Below are 19,423 nucleotides of genomic sequence, written 5' to 3' on the forward strand. Positions count from 1 at the left end.
TTTTTTTTTTTTTTTTGATTACAATCAATTATATTTCTGAAACAATCAAGCATCCTACAATTAAAAATAATTGATTCATTAGCACACTCCCTTACTTGACAATTACACAAATGCATTATTTATGTAATTAGACACATTTACAGTTCATTATTCCATATTTTATGCTATTGTTACAAAGCTACTAAACTCTCCAGCTTACTTTTTTTTTTTTTAACATCTTTATTTGAGTATAACTGTTTTACAATAGTGTGTTAGTTTCTCCTTTACAACAAAGTGAATCAGTTATACATATACATATGTTCCCATAACTCTTCCCTCTTGTGTCACCCTCCCTCCCACCCTCCCTATCCCACCCCTCTAGGTGGTCACAAAGCACAGAGGTGAACTCCCTGTGCTATGCTGCAGCTTCCCACTAGCCATCTAATTTACATTTGGTAGTGTGTATATGTCCCTGCCACTCTCTCACATCGTCACAGCTTACCCTTCCCCCTCCCCATATCCTCAAGTCCATGCTCTAGTAGGTCTGTGTTTTATTCCCATCCTACCACTAATCTCTTCATGACATTTTTTTTTTTTTAGATTCCATATATATGTGTTAGCATACGGTATTTGTTTTTATCCTTCTGACTTACTTCACTCTGTATGACAGATTCCAGGTCTATCCACCTCATTACAAATAACTCAGTTTCATTTCTTTTTATGGCTGAGTAATATTCCATTGTATATATGTGCCACATCTTCCTCAACTGCTTCTTGAATCTGTGTCTCCCAGGCTATAATCCTCAGTTTGGCTCAAATAAAATTATTTTCTATTCCTATTATTATTTCCACTGACAGACAGATGAATGTTTTTCACTTATATCCCTTTGATTCATGAACAATATGGGACTTAGGGGCATTGACCCCCTGCACAGGCCAAAATCCATGCATAACTTTACAGTCAGTCCTCCATATCCACAATTTCACACCTGATGATTCAACCAACCACAGAACGTGTAGTACTGTACTACATATTTATTTTTTTAAATCTGCATATAAGTGGACCCACACATTTCAAACCCACCCTGTTCAAGGGTCAAATATATATATACACACACATGGAATATTACTCAGCCATGAGAAAGGAGGGAGTCCTTGCATTTGCAACAACATGGATGGATCTTGAGGGCATTATGCTGAGTGTAATGAGTCACATAGAAAAAGACAAATACCATATGATTTCGCTTATATGTGGAATCTAAAAAAGCCAAACTCAAAGAAACAAAGAGTAGAAGGGTGGTTTCCAGGGGCTGGCAAGTGTGGCAAATGGGGAGATATTGGTCAGAGTACAAACTTCCAGTTAGATTACGAATAAGTTCTGGGGAGCTAATGTGAAGAACTGTGATTTCAGTTAACATTACCGTATAATATACCTGCAAGTTGCTAAGGGAGTAGATCTTAAATGTTTCCCAAAGAAATGGTAATTATGTAGTCTGATGGAGCTGTTAGACAATGCTATGGTAGTAATCATATTGCAGTATCTGAGCATGTCAAATCAATAAGTTGTATATCTTATACTTACACAATGTTATATATCAATTGTATCTCAGTAAAGCTGAGGGGAAAATATTGAGTGTAAATCACATCCTTTCAAGAAAGTCGATTTTTTTTTTAACCTGGATATGTAGGTGTAGTCACAGCTACAGTGTAGGGAAAATGTGTGCTCTAGCAGAAAACTATACATTGACTATACCTCACCCCTGTGCTTTATCTGACTGTGATTTTATTGGAGATGTCTGCAATAATTTGTAAATTATCAATACCTAATAGCAGTACAAAATAATTCTTGCCTATAGACATACAAGCTCTGTTCTGTCCAGTAGAGGTTCAATTGACTTTCCCGGCTAGTTCTGTCTTCATCTGCACATTCATGTCAACATTCCTCTACTCTAAGTAAGTCTGTACTTTTTTACCCTGCTCCCTTGAACAGATAGTAACACCTTATTACAACAGGTTGTAACGGACTTCCTCATTAATGAATTAAATAATATCTTTATCTTGTGTTCACTTAAAAAAAGAAGAAGAGGGCTTCCCTGATGGTGCAGTGGTTGGGGATCTGCCTGCTGATGCAGGGGACACGGGTTCGCGCCCCGGTCTGCTGGGAAGATCCCACATGCCGCGGAGCGGCTGGGCCCGTGAGCCATGGCAGCTGAGCCTATGCGTCCGGACCCTGTGATCCGCAACGGGAGAGGCCACAACAGTGAGAGGCCTGCGTACCGCAAAAAAAAAAAAAAAAAAAAAAAAAGAAGAAATAAAAATGATCAACAGGTACATGAAAAGATGGTCAGCATCACTAATCATCATGTTTTGTACTGGTCTCAGCCTGTCAATAACCAACAGTGTGGTTGGACCAGACCTTGTGATTCTTATTAGGATTGCAAGAAGTCCTTCAGCAAAAACCATCAGGAAACTTTGGAAAATAGAACTTTATTACCTACAAGACCTGGAAACTGCCAGCACACCTGAGAACACAGTGTGAGGTTGTGAGTGGGGTGAGAGAGAGACTCACACAGGGCCTGGGGTTCTGCTCTCACTGGGGTAAAGTGCGGGGGCATAGGGTTTCAATGACTCACTATTGGTGAATTTAGAACATAAAGAGTGGGAATACAAAGCCCTGGAAAGGAAAAAAACAAGTAGCCCAAAGGGTCAGTAACTGAAATCAACCAAGAACAAAGGAGGTGCAGTAGGGGGAGCTCTTCATCTAGTCCTGTGGCCGGCATATGTTTATTTGATAGCCTTCTTTGAAGGGGATGCTGCTTTGAGATGGATGCCTTAAGCAATCATAGCCTACATCAGATACTTGCATTACAAAAAAAGAAAAAAAAAACTGTCTGGGTTTAAACTACACATTAGAAAATTCAAATCAAAAGCAAAGAGTTATCACCTCACATCTGTTGGGATGGCCATTATCAAAAAAAAAAAAAAAAAAAAAAGAAAGAAAGGGAGGAAGGAGGGAGGGAGGGAGAGTGGAAGGAAGAAAGTAAGAAAATAACAAGTGTTGATGAAGGAGTTGAGAAACTGAACCCTTGTATATAGTTGACAGAATGTTAAATGATTTACTATGAAAAGCAGTATGGAGGTTCCTCAAACAATAAAGAGAATTACCACATTACCCAGCAATCCCCTTCTGAGTTTTTATCCAGAAGAGCTGAATCAGATCTCAAAGAGATATCTGCATTCCCTTGTTGACAACAGTCAAAAGATGGAAACAACCTAAATGTCCATCAACGATTACGGATAAAGAAATGTGGGAGGAGACTGGCAAAGATGGCAGAGAAGGAAGACCCTGAGCTCACCTCCTCTCATGGGCACACCACAATTACACCTATTCACGGAACAACCACTGATGAAAAAGACCAGAACCTACCAGAAAGGATCGTCAAGAACTAAAGACATAAAGAAGGAACCACAAAGAGATGGGTAAGGAGGGGTGGAGTCACGGTATAGTGAAGTACCATATCCCCACGCAGGTGACCCCCCAACGGGAGAATAATTACAATTACAGAGGTTGTCCCCAAGGAGTGACGTGTCTGAGCCCCACACTGGGCTCCCAGGCCTGATGGTCCTGCAACAGGAAGACGTGCCTCCAGAACATTTGGCTTTGAAGGCCAGTGGGCTTACTTTCAGTAGTCCCAGGGGGCTGAGGGAAATAGAGACTCCACTCGTAAAAGGCACACACAGAATTTCACATGCTCTGGGACCCAGGGTAGAAACAGTAACTTGAAAGGAGCGTGGGTCAGAAATACCCGCTGATATTCCCAGAGCGGCAGGAGGCAACTGGAGCTCACCCTGGGGGCATAAACATTGGCAGCAGCCACTTTGGAGAGCTCGTTCTGCCACATGGGCACTGGTGCTGTCAAGTGCCATTTTGGAATCCTCCCTCTTTCCAACTGTCTGTAGGCAGCAGTACTTGTCTAAGGCCAAATAACTAACCAGGTGGGGACACAGCCTTACCCACCAGCAGAGAGGTTGCCTTAAGATCCCCTGACCTCACAGCCACCCCTGTACACAGCCCTGCCCACCAGAGGACCAGAACCCAGCTCCAAAGAGCAGTGCACAGGCACTAGACCCAGGACCTCCAGGGCCCTGAGGCAGAGAACCAAGAACTCAGCTCAAAACACCCACTGGTCACGCACCAGCCCCAGAATCCCCAGCTCTGCCCACCAGCAAGCCTGCTCTCACCTCAGGACAAGCCTCACCCACCAGCAGGTAGATAAGAACCCCAGGAGAATGACAGCCCCACAGCATGCAGACCCAGTCCACATAGAAGTAGGCTAGCCCTGGGACCAGCTGGGCCCCTGCCCTGCCAACCAGTAAGCCTGCCCTAGCCTTGGGACCAGCCTCATGTACCATGAGTGGATACCAGCCACAGGACAACCACAGGCCCACAATCCGTGAACCCAGCCCAACCAATAGCAGGCCAGCACCAACCAAGACCTACTGGACCTCAGACCTGCCCACCAGTTAGCCTACTCTAGGCTCAGCACCAGCTTCACCCACCAGAGGGCAGACGCCCAGCCCCAGAACAATGACAGTCCCGCAGACTGCACACCCAACTCACCCATCAGAAGGCCAGCACCTGCCCTGGGACTGGCTGGGCCCCAGCCCTGACAAACAGCAGGCCGACACAAGCTTCTGGACACCCCAGAACCCACAGCCTGCTCTGTCAGGAACCAGCCCCACCTATCAGTGGTCCCATACCAGCTGTGGGACTAACCTGACTAGGGCCAACCAAGCCTACCAGGTTGCCTACAGTACTCAGCCCACCACAAGAGAAGGACCAACACAGCCCACATAGGGGGAAATCCTGAGGAATATGGCTCTAATGATGAGAGGGGAGTGTGCTGCTAGGACACACTGGACATTTCCCACAAAAGGCCATTTCTCCAAGGTCAGGAACTATAACCAACCTACCAGATATATAGAAATAAAAATAGCAAGTTAGAAAAAATGAGGTGACAGAAGAACATGTTCCAAATGATGGAAAAAGATAAAACCACAGAAGAAGAACTAAGTGAAGCAGAGATATGTAATCTACTCAAGAAAGAGTTCAGGGTAATGATTGTTAAGATGATCAAAGGGGCTTCCCTGGTGGCGCAGTGGTTGAGAATCCGCCTGCCGATGCAGGGGACGCATGTTCGTGCCCCGGTCTGGGAAGATCCCACGTGCCGCGGAGCGGCTGGGCCCGTGAGCCATGGTAGCTGAGCCTGCGCGTCCGGAGCCTGTGCTCCGCAACGGGAGAGGCCACAGCAGTGAGGCCCGCATACCACAAAAAAAAAAAAAAAAAAAAGATGATCAAAGAACTTGGGAGAAGAATGGATACACAGAGCAAGAAGTCAATAGTTTTTAACAAAGAGTTGGAAGATATAAAGAACAACCAAACAGAGATGAAGAATATAATAACTGACATGAAAAGTACACTAGAAGGAAACAAGAATAGACTAAATGAAAGAGAGGAACAGATCAGTGAGGTGGAAGACAAAGTAGTAGAAATCACTGACAATGAACAGAAAAAGGAAAAAAGAATGAAAAGAAATGAGGACAGTTTAAGAGATCTCTGACACCAACAATCATACTAACACTCACATTATAGCAGTCCCAGAAGAAGAAGAAAGAGATAAAGGGGCAGAGAACATATTTGAAGATATAATAGCTGAAAACTTCCCTAACCTGGGATCAGTAACAGACATCCAAGTCCAGGAAGCACAGAGAGTCCTGAACAGGTCAACCCAAAGAGGAACAAACCAAGATACATTGTAATTAAAATGTCAAAAATTAAACATAAAGAGAGAAGATTAAAAGCAGCAAGGGAAAAGTAACAAGTTACACACAAGGGAACTCCCATAACACTATCAGTTGACTTTTCAACAGAAACTGCAGGCAAGAAGCAAGCAGCATGATAAATTTAAAGTTAAAAAGGAAAAAAGTGATGAAAAGAAAAAACTGACAACCAAGAATACTCTACGCAGCAAGGCTCTCATTCAGATTTGATAAAGACATCAAAAATTTTACAGACAAGCAAAAGCTAAAAGACTTCAGCACCACCAAACCACTTTACAAGAAATGTTAAAGAGACTTCTCTAAGGCAAAAGGAAAGGCCACAACTAGAAACAGGAAAATTACAATGGAAAAAGCTCAGTGGTAAAGGTAAATATACAGTAAAAGTATTTTGAAAATAGTGCTGCATTTACAGAGAAATCCTAATTGAGAAGAACTGCAATAAGATACACCTAAATGATTAAAACTCTTAGATGTCATTACTATTTGCCAGAATTGTAGGCCTGGGCCCTGGAAGTAACTCTCAGACATCTCTGTGAGGTTGAAAATATAAATATAGTCCAGTTAAGTGAACACACGTGCCATTTGTTTCACCCTTGCTGCACAAGGGTCATTCTCACCCTGTTCAATTAACAAGTATTCCCTGGTGAAATGCTCTGGAATAGATAACCCACATTAACGCTACAGGAAAAACATTGTTCCCGAACTCTTTCAGGAAATGAGTTAAAACTATTCTTTGTGATTTCTGAATTGAACACAAAATTCAGGATAAAATTCAGGATAGAGTATGATTAAAACACATTTATACTCACACTGTGTGCCCCATCACTGGTGTATACACACACACAGCACAGATACACAAAAGTTCCCTCGGCTGTCTGTGTTCCACACCCTCCCTCCTCCATCTGAGGGGTGACAACCATGACCCCTAGTAAAGTTGTGGCCACCCCTGTAATGTTTCCAAGGGCGACACTGGAGAAGACAGCCAACTGTTAAAAGGTCAGAGTGACAGAGCATAGCATCACCCACTGTTGGTTTTTCTCATCTCCTCCACAAGGCAGTGGGTTTCCTCTTGAACTTGGTCCTCAGTGCTCCTCTTCCCCAACCCGAAATTCCGCAGGGTCATGAGGGAGAAGTGCCGGGTCTCCTCCCATATTTTCCCATTGCTGAACATGATTCCTACCAGGAGGGGAAACAGAAACTAGGGGGGGGAGGTGCTAGGGAAGGAGGAGTGAGCTGACACTTGGCAGGCAGCCTTTCAGGTGAACCAAGCTCTGCTGGGGGCTCTTCAAATTCCTGTTTTTATCCTCTCCACCCCCACCCATAATCAATGCTGAACATGTGCACATGCACACCTACCATGTCCCTTAGTAGCTCTTTCAAGCATTGGGAGACTGCCTCTTCTAGAAAACTCCTCTCCTAGATCAATCAGAGCTTCCTTCACTGCTTCATATCCATGCAAGGCCACCGTTCGCTTCATTCCAAAATATACAGTGAACACAGAGCCATAGACTTTTGAGAGTTGGGAATGGACATACATGTAATAGCAAAAGTCAATATATTGTGCCTGATGCAGAATATATTATCATCCTACTATTATGTTTTTATTCTGCCACATGTACCCTAAAATGTTTCTGAATTTAGTACATAAAAATTATGGTGATTGTTTTTTTTTTTTTTTTTTGCGGTACACGGGGCTCTCACTGTTGTGGCCTCTCCCATCGCGGAGCACAGACTCTGGACGCACAGGCTCAGCAGCCATGGCTCACGGGCCTAGCCGCTCTGCAGCATGTGGGATCTTCCCAGACCGGGGCACGAACTCTCAACCACTGCGCCACCAGGGAAGCCCTACGGTGATTGTAATAGCTACCACTTATAGCTACCACTGATGTGTCAGGCAGTGGCCCAAGTAATTGGTAGACAGATTACAATTGATCCTCATAGCAGCATCTTCAGCAGGTTTATTTGCCCCACTTATAAATAAGGAAACTTGAGGTTAAGGAATTCTCTTCCATTTCCAGCATCCCAGGGCTACTATATAGAGAATTCAAATTTGAAGCTCTTCATATTCACCCTCTGATCCTTGAGAAATGTATCGATCCTCAATGCCCACCTTTGGACCAACGGCCAGCTGACTGCTTCAGAATCACCTGTACAGCAGTCATTAGAATTCTGATTCTGTAGCCCTATGATGAATACTAGAGTCTATATTATAAAAAATAAATTCAAATAATTTTAATGCCCAGCCTAGTTTGAGATCTGCTGGTATTACTAACACAGAAAGAAAGCAGGCATCATACAGGCAGTGCCAGGACGTGCAGCATCTCATGGAAGAAGAGTATCTTCCATCCTGCAGCATTCATAGGCTACAGACAGCAGCTCCCTGCAGAATCCAAATGAACACCATTACCATCAGTTGGACCCAGACTGATGACTACTTTCTTTCATTCACTCATGCTGGTCCTGAACCCAAGCTACTTCCTTAACATCAGGCACAATGCCCTTCTTCAGAAAAGTTCTGTTTTCATGGCCATCTGAACAAAACACACAGCTTATATAGTTTATGACTTCTGGAAGAAAATTTCAAATCACAAAACACTTCACTTACCACTTACCTTCAGTGCCAAATCATAGCAAATGGCTGTGAAACAAAGAAGGGAAGAAACACTACAAGCTTTTGACACTTTATTATTTTGATTCTACCATACAAACACCTAAATGTTTCTCTACTCACAAAACACATTACTTTGGTCATCTATTTATGACAATGACAGGCCTGAAAAGGCAAGTAAAAGGTGAAAATTTACAGGAAGTAATTTACTTCATGCTGACCTGTTTTGACAGTGTGCCCATAACAATATGTATTAGTTTCGTAATTGGGGTTAATTTACTTACCATTTGCAAGACAGTGAAGAAGCATAAAACCTACTTACATTGGTTAAGGATTTGCCTATGTCCTTAACATCTAATATCTAAGGATATTTCCAGGAATTGGGAGAGGAGTGGGGGCCAGGAAGGAGCTGCCCTTTCCCAGAGCTCTGTTTCCAGAGTGAGAGGAGAAGCAGACAGGAGAGACAGAGCACAGCCGGATCCACAGAAACCTTCTCTTCTTACTCAGACAGCTGGGAGCCTGAAATCTAAAGCTTTTATAACAGTCCCTGCTAATTCAGCTTGTGCCTCTCTGATAGAAACAGACCAGTCAATTACAGCCACTTTGCACTCACATTCTGAGTAGACCTTGCCCCACTGATAAAAATAAACTGTCTTTTAGTCTTGTTTTCTCTGTGTCCAATGACCACTCTGGAGATTCTGGTTTAACTGTACTGGGATTGGGTCGAGGTATTGATAATTTTTTAAAAAAGGGGAGAGGGGAGTCCCACTGCACAGCCAGGATTGAGAACCATTGAAATAAATAATTTGAGGCTGAAAAAAGGCTTATAACTCTGGATTCAAACAATGACCAGTTGGGGGGATTTATGACTCTGAGGCCAATCAGTGTATTCTATGCCTTTTTAAATTTTGTTTTTCGTTTTTTTTAAAAAAGAAAACAAAATAAAATGACACAGGATGGGAGAGACCAGTACAATACTGACAAATGAACAAAAAATTTATATCCTGAATGTAGAAAAAATTCCTATGAATCCAATTTAAAAAAAAAGAAAACAAATATAGGAATAAAAAAACCCTTAACATCTTCATGACACAGGAAATCCAAATGGTCAACAAACCAAATGATCAATTAAAAAATCAAAATGTACTTATTACTTTTTTCTTTGAATTTTATTTTATATAGCAGGTTCTTATTAGTTATCCATTTTATACATATTAGTGTATATATGTCAATCCCAATCTCCCAATTCATCACACCACCACCACCACCCCTCCCCCACATCCCCCCTTAGTGTCCATACGTTTGTTCTCTACATCTGTGTCTCTATTTCTGCCCTGCAAACTGGTTCATCTGTACCATTTTTCTAGGTTCCCCATATATGCATTAATATGTGATATTTGTTTTCCTTTCTGACTTACTTCACTCTGTATGACAGTCTCTAGATTCATCCATGTCTCTACAAATGACCCAATTTCGTTCCTTTTTATGGCTGAGTAATATTCCATTGTATATATGTGCCACATCTTCTTTATCCATTCATCTGTCAGTGGACACTTAGGTTGCTTCCATGTCCTGGCTAGTGTAAACAGTGCTGCAATGAACATTGGGGTGCATGTGTCTTTTTGAATTATGGTTTTCTCTGGGTATATGCCCAGTAGTGGGATTGCTGGGTCATATGGTAATTCTATTTTTAGTTTTTTAAGGAACCTCCATACTGTTCTCCATAGTGGCTGTATCCATTTACATTCCCACCAACAGTGCAAGAGGGTTCCCTTTTCTCCACACCCTCTCCAGCATTTGTTGTCTGTAGATTTTCTGATGATGCCCATTCTAACTGGTGTGAGGTGATACCTCATTGTTGCTTTGATTTGCATTTCTCTAATAATTAGTGATGTTGAGCAGCTTTTCATGTGCTTCTTGGCCATCTGTATGTCTTCTTGGAGATGTCTATTTAGGTCTTCTGCCCATTTTTTGATTGGATTTTTTTTTAATATTGAGCTGCATGAGCTGTTTATATATTTTGGAGATTAATCCTTTGTCCATTGATTCGTTTGCAAATATTTCCTCCCATTCTGAAGGTTGCCTTTTTGTCTTGTTTGTAGTTTGCATTGCAAAAGCTTTTAAGTTTCATTAGGTCCCATTTGTTTATTTTTGTTTTTATTTCCATTACTCTAGGAGGTGGATCAAAAAAGATCTTGCTGTGATTTATGTCAAAGAGTGTTTTTCCTATGTTTTCCTCTAAGAGTTTTATAGTGTCCGGTCTTACTTTAGGTCTCCAGTCCATTCTGAGTTTATTTTTGTGTATGGTGTTAGGGAGTATTCTAATTTCATTCTTTTACATGTAGCTGTCCAGTTTTCCCAGCACCACTTATTGAAGAGACTGTCTTTTCTCCACTGTATATCCTTGCCTCCTTTGTCATAGATTAGTTGACCATAGGTGCGTGGGTTTATCTCTGGGCTTTCTATGCTGTCCCACTGATCTCTATTTCTGTTTTGGTGCCAGTACCATATTGTCTTGATTACTGTAGCTTTGTAGTATAGTCTGAAGTCAGGGAGTCTGATTCCTCCAGCTCCGTTTCTTTCCCCCAGGACTGCTTTGGCTATTCGGGGTCTTATTGTCTCCATACAAATTTTAAGATTTTGTTTTTTAATGTTTATCTTGCAATGGTATATCTAACACTAGGACACTTTGTCCTTGAAAATGAAAGGTTTTTAAATATTTTAACGTGCTGTATTAATATTACATTTGCCTATACATAATATAGTTAATGATGACATATTTAAGATCCTTTAAAAATCAAAATGGAATAACTATGGTTCAGGCACCTAAAATGAAGCCACATAGTCACTGTGGATGTGTTTAGACATGTTCCGGCATCACTGAGAACTTGAATTCCCAACTGTGTCAAACTCAAGGACTCCACCAGCCATTTTCAAAACAATATATGCTAATACATGCTTGCTACAATTTTGTATTTTCAATGTTCCCCTTCCCCTTCACAACTATGTAACCATTTTGAACCCCAACCAATTCTTGCTTACAAGCATCCTTACATATTGTCATATACAATTCTAATTCTTGACCAAAAATTTATGTGCCCTTGTGGTTTTCTGCCTTTATAAATTTCCCCATTTTGTAGTCTGGAAGAACACAATTTAAGTGCTTCTTGGATCTGTGTCTCCTGGGCTACAGTCCTAACAAACCCCAAATAAACACCGCTTGATTTCAACCAGATCTACATTCTTGGAATTTGTGGTTAACACTAACTTAATTCAAACCTCTTGAATGACCAAAGATAAAGTAATTATATAAGTAAATGTACATGACTCTTTCCTTGAAACTCCACATCTACCCCACCAAAATAAACACTGGAAGGTAGAGACTGTAATTTTGTATTTTTCAAATGAGTGAAAGGAAGATTCTGAGTAAACAGAAATGTTCAGTGTCACATAGCTCATAATTAATAAAACCAGGATTTAAACTGAGATTTTCTGATGCCCACTGTGAGGCACTCTCATATATACCACACCTGCCTCAAGAACGATTTTAGAAAAACAAAACCAAACCCAAAAATGTTACTCTGAATACACATCCACTGATTGTTCACAAAATAACAGGCTTCACAATAAATAGATGTCCCTGAACTCCAAGGAAAAAGGGTCACAGATTCTCAAGAGATGAAATCAAATATAGGCATTCTCCCCTCTCTATAACCAAAGAGGGAAAACTTGCTCAGGTAACTGAGGGAAGAGCCAATCTCAAGAAGTTAGTGGGGAGGGCTTGAGAAACTATGGCTCAAGCCTCCCGGTTGCTTCCAGACACAACTGCTTCTGTTGCCTTTTGGAGTCTGTCTTTGTCAGAAATAATGGAATGAAGTATGCACAGTGTTAACCAAAATTTTAGAAAAGACCTGACTGAAGTAGGAAGGTGTTTACTGGGGATTTGTTAGGACTGTATCCTAGGAGACACAGACTCAAGAAACACTTGAATTGTGTTCCACTGGACTACAAAATGATGGTGGCTTATAAAGGGGAAGACTGCAAGATCACAATTAGTTACATGAGTTGTTTATCAAGAATTATAATTGGAAGGACTTCCCTGGTGGCGTAGTGGTTAAGAATTTGCCTGCCAATGCAGGGGACACGGGTTCGAGCCCTGGCCCGGGAAGATCCCACCTGCCGTGGAGCAACTAAGCCTGTGTGTCACAACTACTGAGCCTGTGCTCGAAAGCCCTTGAGCCACAACTGCTGAAGCCCATGCACCTAGAGCCCATGCTCCACAACTAGAGAAAGCCCACATGCAGCAACAAAGACCCAATACAACCAAAAATAAAAAATACAAATAAATAAATAAATTTTTTAAAAAAAGAATTATAATTGGATATTGCAATAAGTGAGAGTTTTTGTTAAGTAAACATTGGTTGGGGTTGGAAACTGCTGCACAGTTATAAGGGGAGATCTTGAGACATAAGGGCGCAGCTGGCAGGAGTTGTTCTGAATAGGGCTGGTCCTGTCCTTGGGTCTGGTAAAGGTCAAAGAAATTTCAAGTTCTCAGTGGTGCAGAGACATGCCTTTGACCAGATCCTCAATAGCTGCCTGACTCCATTTTTGTATGCCTGAACTGTGATTATGCCATTATAATTTCAATTCGTCATCAACAGCAAAGAAGGGAGATTTTACACAGAACAACATGTATGGATTCAGTGGAGGATGAGAGTCAGGGACTTCGCTAAACAGACCTATAGCATGGAACCACCAGAACATGCAGACCCAAACAGGAGATGACACTTAGTAGTCATGATGATCTAAATATCACTGGAATGGTAAACACTACTAGATCACTAGTGACAGTGCTTTACAAATATGTGTTCTATAAGGATATCACCATATTTGTTCAAAATTGATTAGTGCTGTTATTTCTAAGCTTTTTTAGTAAGGAAAAAATAAATTTTTGTCAGGACCTAATCACGGAAGTTTTATTCTTCATGTTTACATAGATTCATGTTTTATTCCTCATGTAACAGGGCATTCTCACACCATAATATCTCTTATGATTCTCTCAACTACCTTTCCTACAGGTAAAATTATTTCCATTTTATGGATGGGCCTTGGAGATTCAGTACATGCGTGAAAGACACAGTGTCTGCAGGTGGTAGAGCTGAAACTGGAACCCGTATCTCCTGAATCATGCGTTCTTCCCTCTAAGCAAACATTCAGTTCACCAGGATCACCACACTTACTGAATATGTACCATGATTCAATATTTTGTGATTTATCCTAGTCAGTGGCTTTGCAAATACATCAGTTTAGTTAATAATTACTGCACCAGTTGATTAAAATGGGGGTCAGAAAAGTTTAGTTGTGTAACCTTTAAACTTGAGTGAGTCCAAGATCTGGTGTAACCTTCAATTAGAAAAAAGAGAAGTAGTAACTTGCGGCCTAACTTACACAGCCCTAAACTCTAAAAGCACTAGCTTATTTTGGATGAAATAAGTATAGTCACTTTCTTTAGAACAACCGTTTTATTCCTTGAGAAATGAATGTCCCTGCTCTGCTCTACCTTCCTTCTGTTGAAGCCATTTCTTTTTATAGAATGAAAGAGTCAAAGATAATTTAAAGATGGAAGGTATCTCTGAGATCAGTCATCTAATCTTTCTTTTTTTAATGAGCAATGAATGACAGTGGATAAAGTGTCCTCATCGCATTAGTACAAGCCCTTGTGTTAGAATCTGTTTTTCAACTCCCAGTTCAGTGACATCTCACATCAAATAGCATTCCTGTTGTTGTCCAAATGAACAGGAGAACATAAATCTTAAGCCCTCCATTGTCACAGAGTACTGCAAACTGCAGGTTGGCTGGAGTTGTGGATTAGAGGTTTTCTTTTTAACGAATAGAACTTATTTTTTAGAGCAGTTTTAGGTTCAAAGTAAAACTAAGCAAAAAGTACATAGTTCTCACGCACACCCTACACACACAGCCTATCCCACCATCAGCAACCCTCACCAATGTGGTACATTTGTTACTATCAGTGATACAACACTTGATACATTATAAACCAAAGTTCATAGATTACATTAGGGTTCACTCTTAATTTTGTACATTCTATGGATTTTGACAAATGTAGAATGACATGTATTATATAGAATAGTTTCACTGGCCTAAAACTCCTGTGTGCGCCATCTATGCATCCCTCCTTCCCAAGCCTCTGGGATCCACTGATCTTATATTGTCTCCACAGTTTTCTGGAATGTTTCGGAGTTGGAATTAGACAGTATGTAGCATTCACATTGGTTTCTTTCACTTAGTAACCTGCTTAAGGTTCCACCGTGTGTTTTCATGGCTTGATACCTCACTTCCTTTTAACAGTGAATAATATTCCATTCAATTGATGTATCACAGTTTGTTTATACATTCACCGATTGAAAGACATCTTGGTTGCTCCCAGGTTTTGACATAAATTTATGAATAAAGCAACTATAAACATTAATTTTATAAATTAACATGTTTTTGTGAAAAAAGTAACTATAAACATTCATGTGTAGGTTTTTGTGCGGACGTAAGTTCTCAACTCATTTGAGCAAATACCAAGGAGCACGGTTGCTGGATCATATGGTAAGTGATCATATGGTATAGCTCTCTGTTTATTTAGACTGCTTGGTTTCTTTCATCAGAGATTTGTAGTTTTCTTCATATAGATCATATATATATTCTGTCCAATTTATATCTAAATATCTCATTTTTTGGTTACTGTAAATGATATTGTTTTAAAATTTCAAACCCCAATTGCTGATATATAGGAAATCAATTGACTTATACAAAACAATGTACCCTGGAACCTTGCTATAATTGCTTATTAATTCTAGGAGGTTTTTGGAAGTGAAGGGGCTCAATTTGGGCGATTTCCTACATAGACAGTTATGTGATCTGAAAACAGGTTGTTTTTTTTTTCATGATCTCTATACCTTTTATTTCCTTTCTTGTCATTTTCTGTATGATGTTGAATAGAAGTGGTGAAGGGGGGGGACATCTTGCCTTGTACCTGATCTTAGCAGGAAAGCTTCTAGTTCTTCAGCTTTAATGAGGATGGTAGCTGTAGGCATTTTGTGGATGTGTATTGAGTCAAGAAAGTTCCCTCCCTATTCCTAGTTTGCTAAGAATTTTTATCATGAATGACATCTGGTTTTTGCCAAATGTTTTATCTACATCTGTTGATATGATCGTGTTGATTTCTCTGTCTTAGCCTGTTGCTATGATGAAGAACGTTAGTTGATTTGCAAAGAAGGAATCAGTTTTGCATACTTAAAATAAATCCTACTTGATCATAGTGTATAATTCTTTTAATACACTGTTGAATTCAATTTTCTAATATTTTGTTGAGTATTTTTGCATGTGTGTTCCTGAGAGATATGTCTGTAGTTTTATTTTCTTACAATATCTTTGTCTGGTTTTGATATTAGAATAATGGTAGTCTCATAGGATGAGTTAGGAAGAATTTCCTCTGCTCCTGTCTTCTGGCAGAGATTGTATAGAATTAGTATAATTTCTTCCCTAAATATTTGATAGAATTTACCAGTGAACCCATCTGAGTTGGTGCTTTGTGGTTTTGAGGGTATTAATTATTGACTCAATTGTTTAATAGATAAAGAGCTACTCAGATTGTATATTTATTCTAGTGTGAGTTTCGGCAGAGTGTGTTTAAAGAATTGGTCCATTTTAATTAAGTCATCTAATTTGTCAGCACAGAGTTGTTCACAATATTCCTTTATTATCCTTCTAATTGCTTTGGTATCAGTAGAGATGGCCCCTCTTTTAATTCTTTTTTTTAAACATCTTTATTGGAGTATAATTGCTTTACAATGGTGTGTTAGTTTCTGCTTTACAACAACGTGAATTAGTTATACATATATATATGTTCCCATATCTCTCCCTCTTTTAATTCTGACATTAATAATTTGCATCTTCTCTCTTTTTTTCTTGGCTAGGCTGGCTAGAAGCTTATCAATTTTATTGACCCTTTCAACGATCTAGCATTGGCCTTTATTGATTTTCTCTATTGATATCTTATTTTCAATTTCACTGGTTTCTGCTGATTTTTGTTTTTTCTTCTGCTGACTTTGTATATGATTTGTTCTTTTTTCTCTAATTTCCTAAGATGGATGTTTACATCATTAATCTTAAATCTTCCTTCTTTTCTAATATATGAATGCAATGCTCTAAATTTCCCTCTAAGCACTCCTTTCACTACATCCCATAAATTTTGATAAGTTGTATTTTCATGTAATTTCATTCAAAATTCTTCTAATTCGCTTGAGATTTCTCTTTGACCTATGTTTATTTAGAAGTATGTTGTTTAATCTCCAAATATTTCAAGTTTTTCCATCTAATTTTTTGTTATCATAAGAGAATACTATAAGCAGCTAATGCCAACAAATTGGATAACCTGAAAGAAATGAATAAATTTCTAGAAACATACAACCTTCCAAGACTGAATCAGAAAGAAATAGACAATCTGAACAGACTGATCACTAGTAGTGAAATTGAATTTGTAATTAAAAAAAAAAAAATCCCAGCAAACAAAAGCCCAGGACCAGATGGCTATATAGGGGAATTCTACCAAACATATAAAGAAGAGCTAATACCTATCCTTCTCAAACTATTCCAAAAATTTGAAGAGGATGGAACACTCCAAAATTCATTCTACAAGACCACCATTATCCTGATACTAAAACCAGACAAAGACACGACAAAAAGAGAAACTTACAGACCAATTCATCTCTGATGAATATAGGTGAAAAAAATCCTCAACAAAATATTAGCAAACTGAATTCTACATTATATAGAAAGTATCATACACCATGATGGGGGGTATTTATTCCAGGGATGTGAGGATGGTTTAATATTCAGATAACAATCACCGCATTAATAAAAGGAAAAATAAAAATCACATAATCATCTCAATAGATGCAGAAAAACATGACAAAATTCAACATCCATTCATGATAAAAAGTCTCATCTAATTTGGGATAGAGAGAATATACCACGACATAATAAAGACCAGGTATGACAAACCCACAACGGGCGTTATACACAATGGCGAAAAGCTTATTTTCCTCTAAAATCAGGAACATGACAAGAATGTCCACTCTTGCCACTTTTGTTTAACATACTATTGGAACATACTCTCTAGCATCACTAATATCTTTGCTCTCATTTATTTCATTTATCTATAATCTATAATCACAAAATATATTATTGCTCTTACTGCAAATAAACTATTCAATTAAAAGTAAAGAGAATTAATATTCATATTATCAGTATTCAATTCAATATTAATATTCTTACTATTCAGTTAAGAATAATAAAAAGTGTTATGTTACCTTCCATTATTTCTTCCAACATTTCTTCTGTAATGCTCTTCCTCTGTTTATGTAAATTAGAGGGTTTTTTAACCTATACTATTTTTCTTCTCTCTGAAAAACTTTTTAACATTTCTTGCCAGTCAAGTATTGGAGACAAATTCTCTCAATTTTGTTTGTCTGAGAGTCCTCATTTCTCCTTCACTTTTAAATATAATTTCACTGGACACATAATTCAAAGTTGGTGGGTTTTTTTTCTTTTAAATATTTCAAATATTTCACTCCACTCTCTTTCTGCTTGCATAGATTTTGAAGAGAATCCCAGTATAATTCTTATCCTGTTCCTCTGTAGGTAAGATGTTTTCTTCCTCTGGCTTCTTTCAGATAGTTTCTTTGTCTTTATATACTGCATTTGAATATGTTGTGCCTACATGTAGAATTTGGGGTATTTTTCCTACTTGATGTTCTCTGAGTTTCCTGAATCTGCAGCATGGTGTCTGACATTAATTTTGGGAAATTCTCTGAAATTACTGCTCAAATATTTCTTCTGTAGATCTATTTGCTTTTAAACAATTGTTTTAATTGAAGCATAACATACATTGAGAAAAATACACATGTTCTAAATGTGCACGTCAAAACACTAACACAATGTGAATATTTCTGTGTAATCAAGACACAGATCATAAAAAAATAATTTCATAATTTATTTTTTCCACTGTACTGTTATGGACATTTCAGTTTCTTCCTGTGTGGGGATATTTTTATTGGTGCTGTTACATGCATCCCTATACATACCTTCTTCATATCCCAATGTGTTACATTTCTGTTAAGTACGTAACTACAAGTGAAACTTCTGGACATGCATGTGTTTACTTCCAATAAATACTGCCAAATAATTGTCCAAATGGTTGAACCAATTTACAGTTTTACCCTGAGAATGCCAATTGTTTCGCTTTCTTGCCAACACTTAGTATATTTTTTTTCATTTTAACCATTCTGATGGCTATATAAGAATATCTCATTAAAATTTTAATTTGCATTTCCATGAAGCTTAATGTTGCTGAGCACTTTTTCAGATGTCCACTGGCAATAATGAGTCTTCATACGTGAAAAACTAGTTTATTTTGAATATAAGCTGATATTTAGCTTCATACATTTTTTTTTAAACAAATACAAGTGTCAGAGAGAAAACTCGGTAGTATGTACAAAGAATTATTTTACTTTGAACCATCTGAGGGTAAATTGCTGACCTGATTCCAAAGACATGAATTACTTTAGTAAATGTTTCCTTAAAAGAAGGCAAATCCCCTATATAACTATAATAAAACCTTCAAAATCAAGAAATTAACACTGATGCGGTAGAAATTTCTAATTCTCATTTCCATCGGCGTTTCAGGGATAAGTCCCCAAAATATTCTTTATCTCCCAGTTGCTTACACTTCAGAGATGTCATGAGACTAAAAAGTTCACAATCATAGCATCATATTGCCATCACTTATGTTAAGTATAAAACAATGTGTGATGTAATGTAGAAAAAAATAGAATCTCATGACTTCTTCTAGGGATTCTGTTCTTGTTCAGAGAGAAAAGACTAACACTTAGAATACATGATTAGAAACATGAAAACATAGGTTAATAT

The 19,423-nt window shown here is 38.8% G+C and overlaps 1 long non-coding RNA gene and 1 pseudogene across 1 annotated transcript; one reads left to right on the forward strand and one right to left on the reverse strand.

The window, feature by feature from the left end:
• Nucleotides 1–1,873: 1,873 nt before the first annotated feature.
• On the forward strand, nt 1,874–19,116 carry LOC136793521 (uncharacterized). The gene is made up of 3 exons (XR_010838864.1): nt 1,874–1,932; nt 14,971–15,040; nt 18,091–19,116. It is a non-coding gene; the product is annotated as an uncharacterized lncRNA (long non-coding RNA).
• LOC131750306 (cytochrome P450 2C19-like) lies at nt 6,839–11,296 on the reverse strand (annotated as a pseudogene).
• Nucleotides 19,117–19,423: the final 307 nt, after the last annotated feature.

The sequence above is a fragment of the Kogia breviceps genome, chromosome 2 (genome assembly GCF_026419965.1).
Source record: "Kogia breviceps isolate mKogBre1 chromosome 2, mKogBre1 haplotype 1, whole genome shotgun sequence".
In the NCBI taxonomy this organism is placed as follows: Eukaryota; Metazoa; Chordata; class Mammalia; order Artiodactyla; family Physeteridae; genus Kogia; species Kogia breviceps.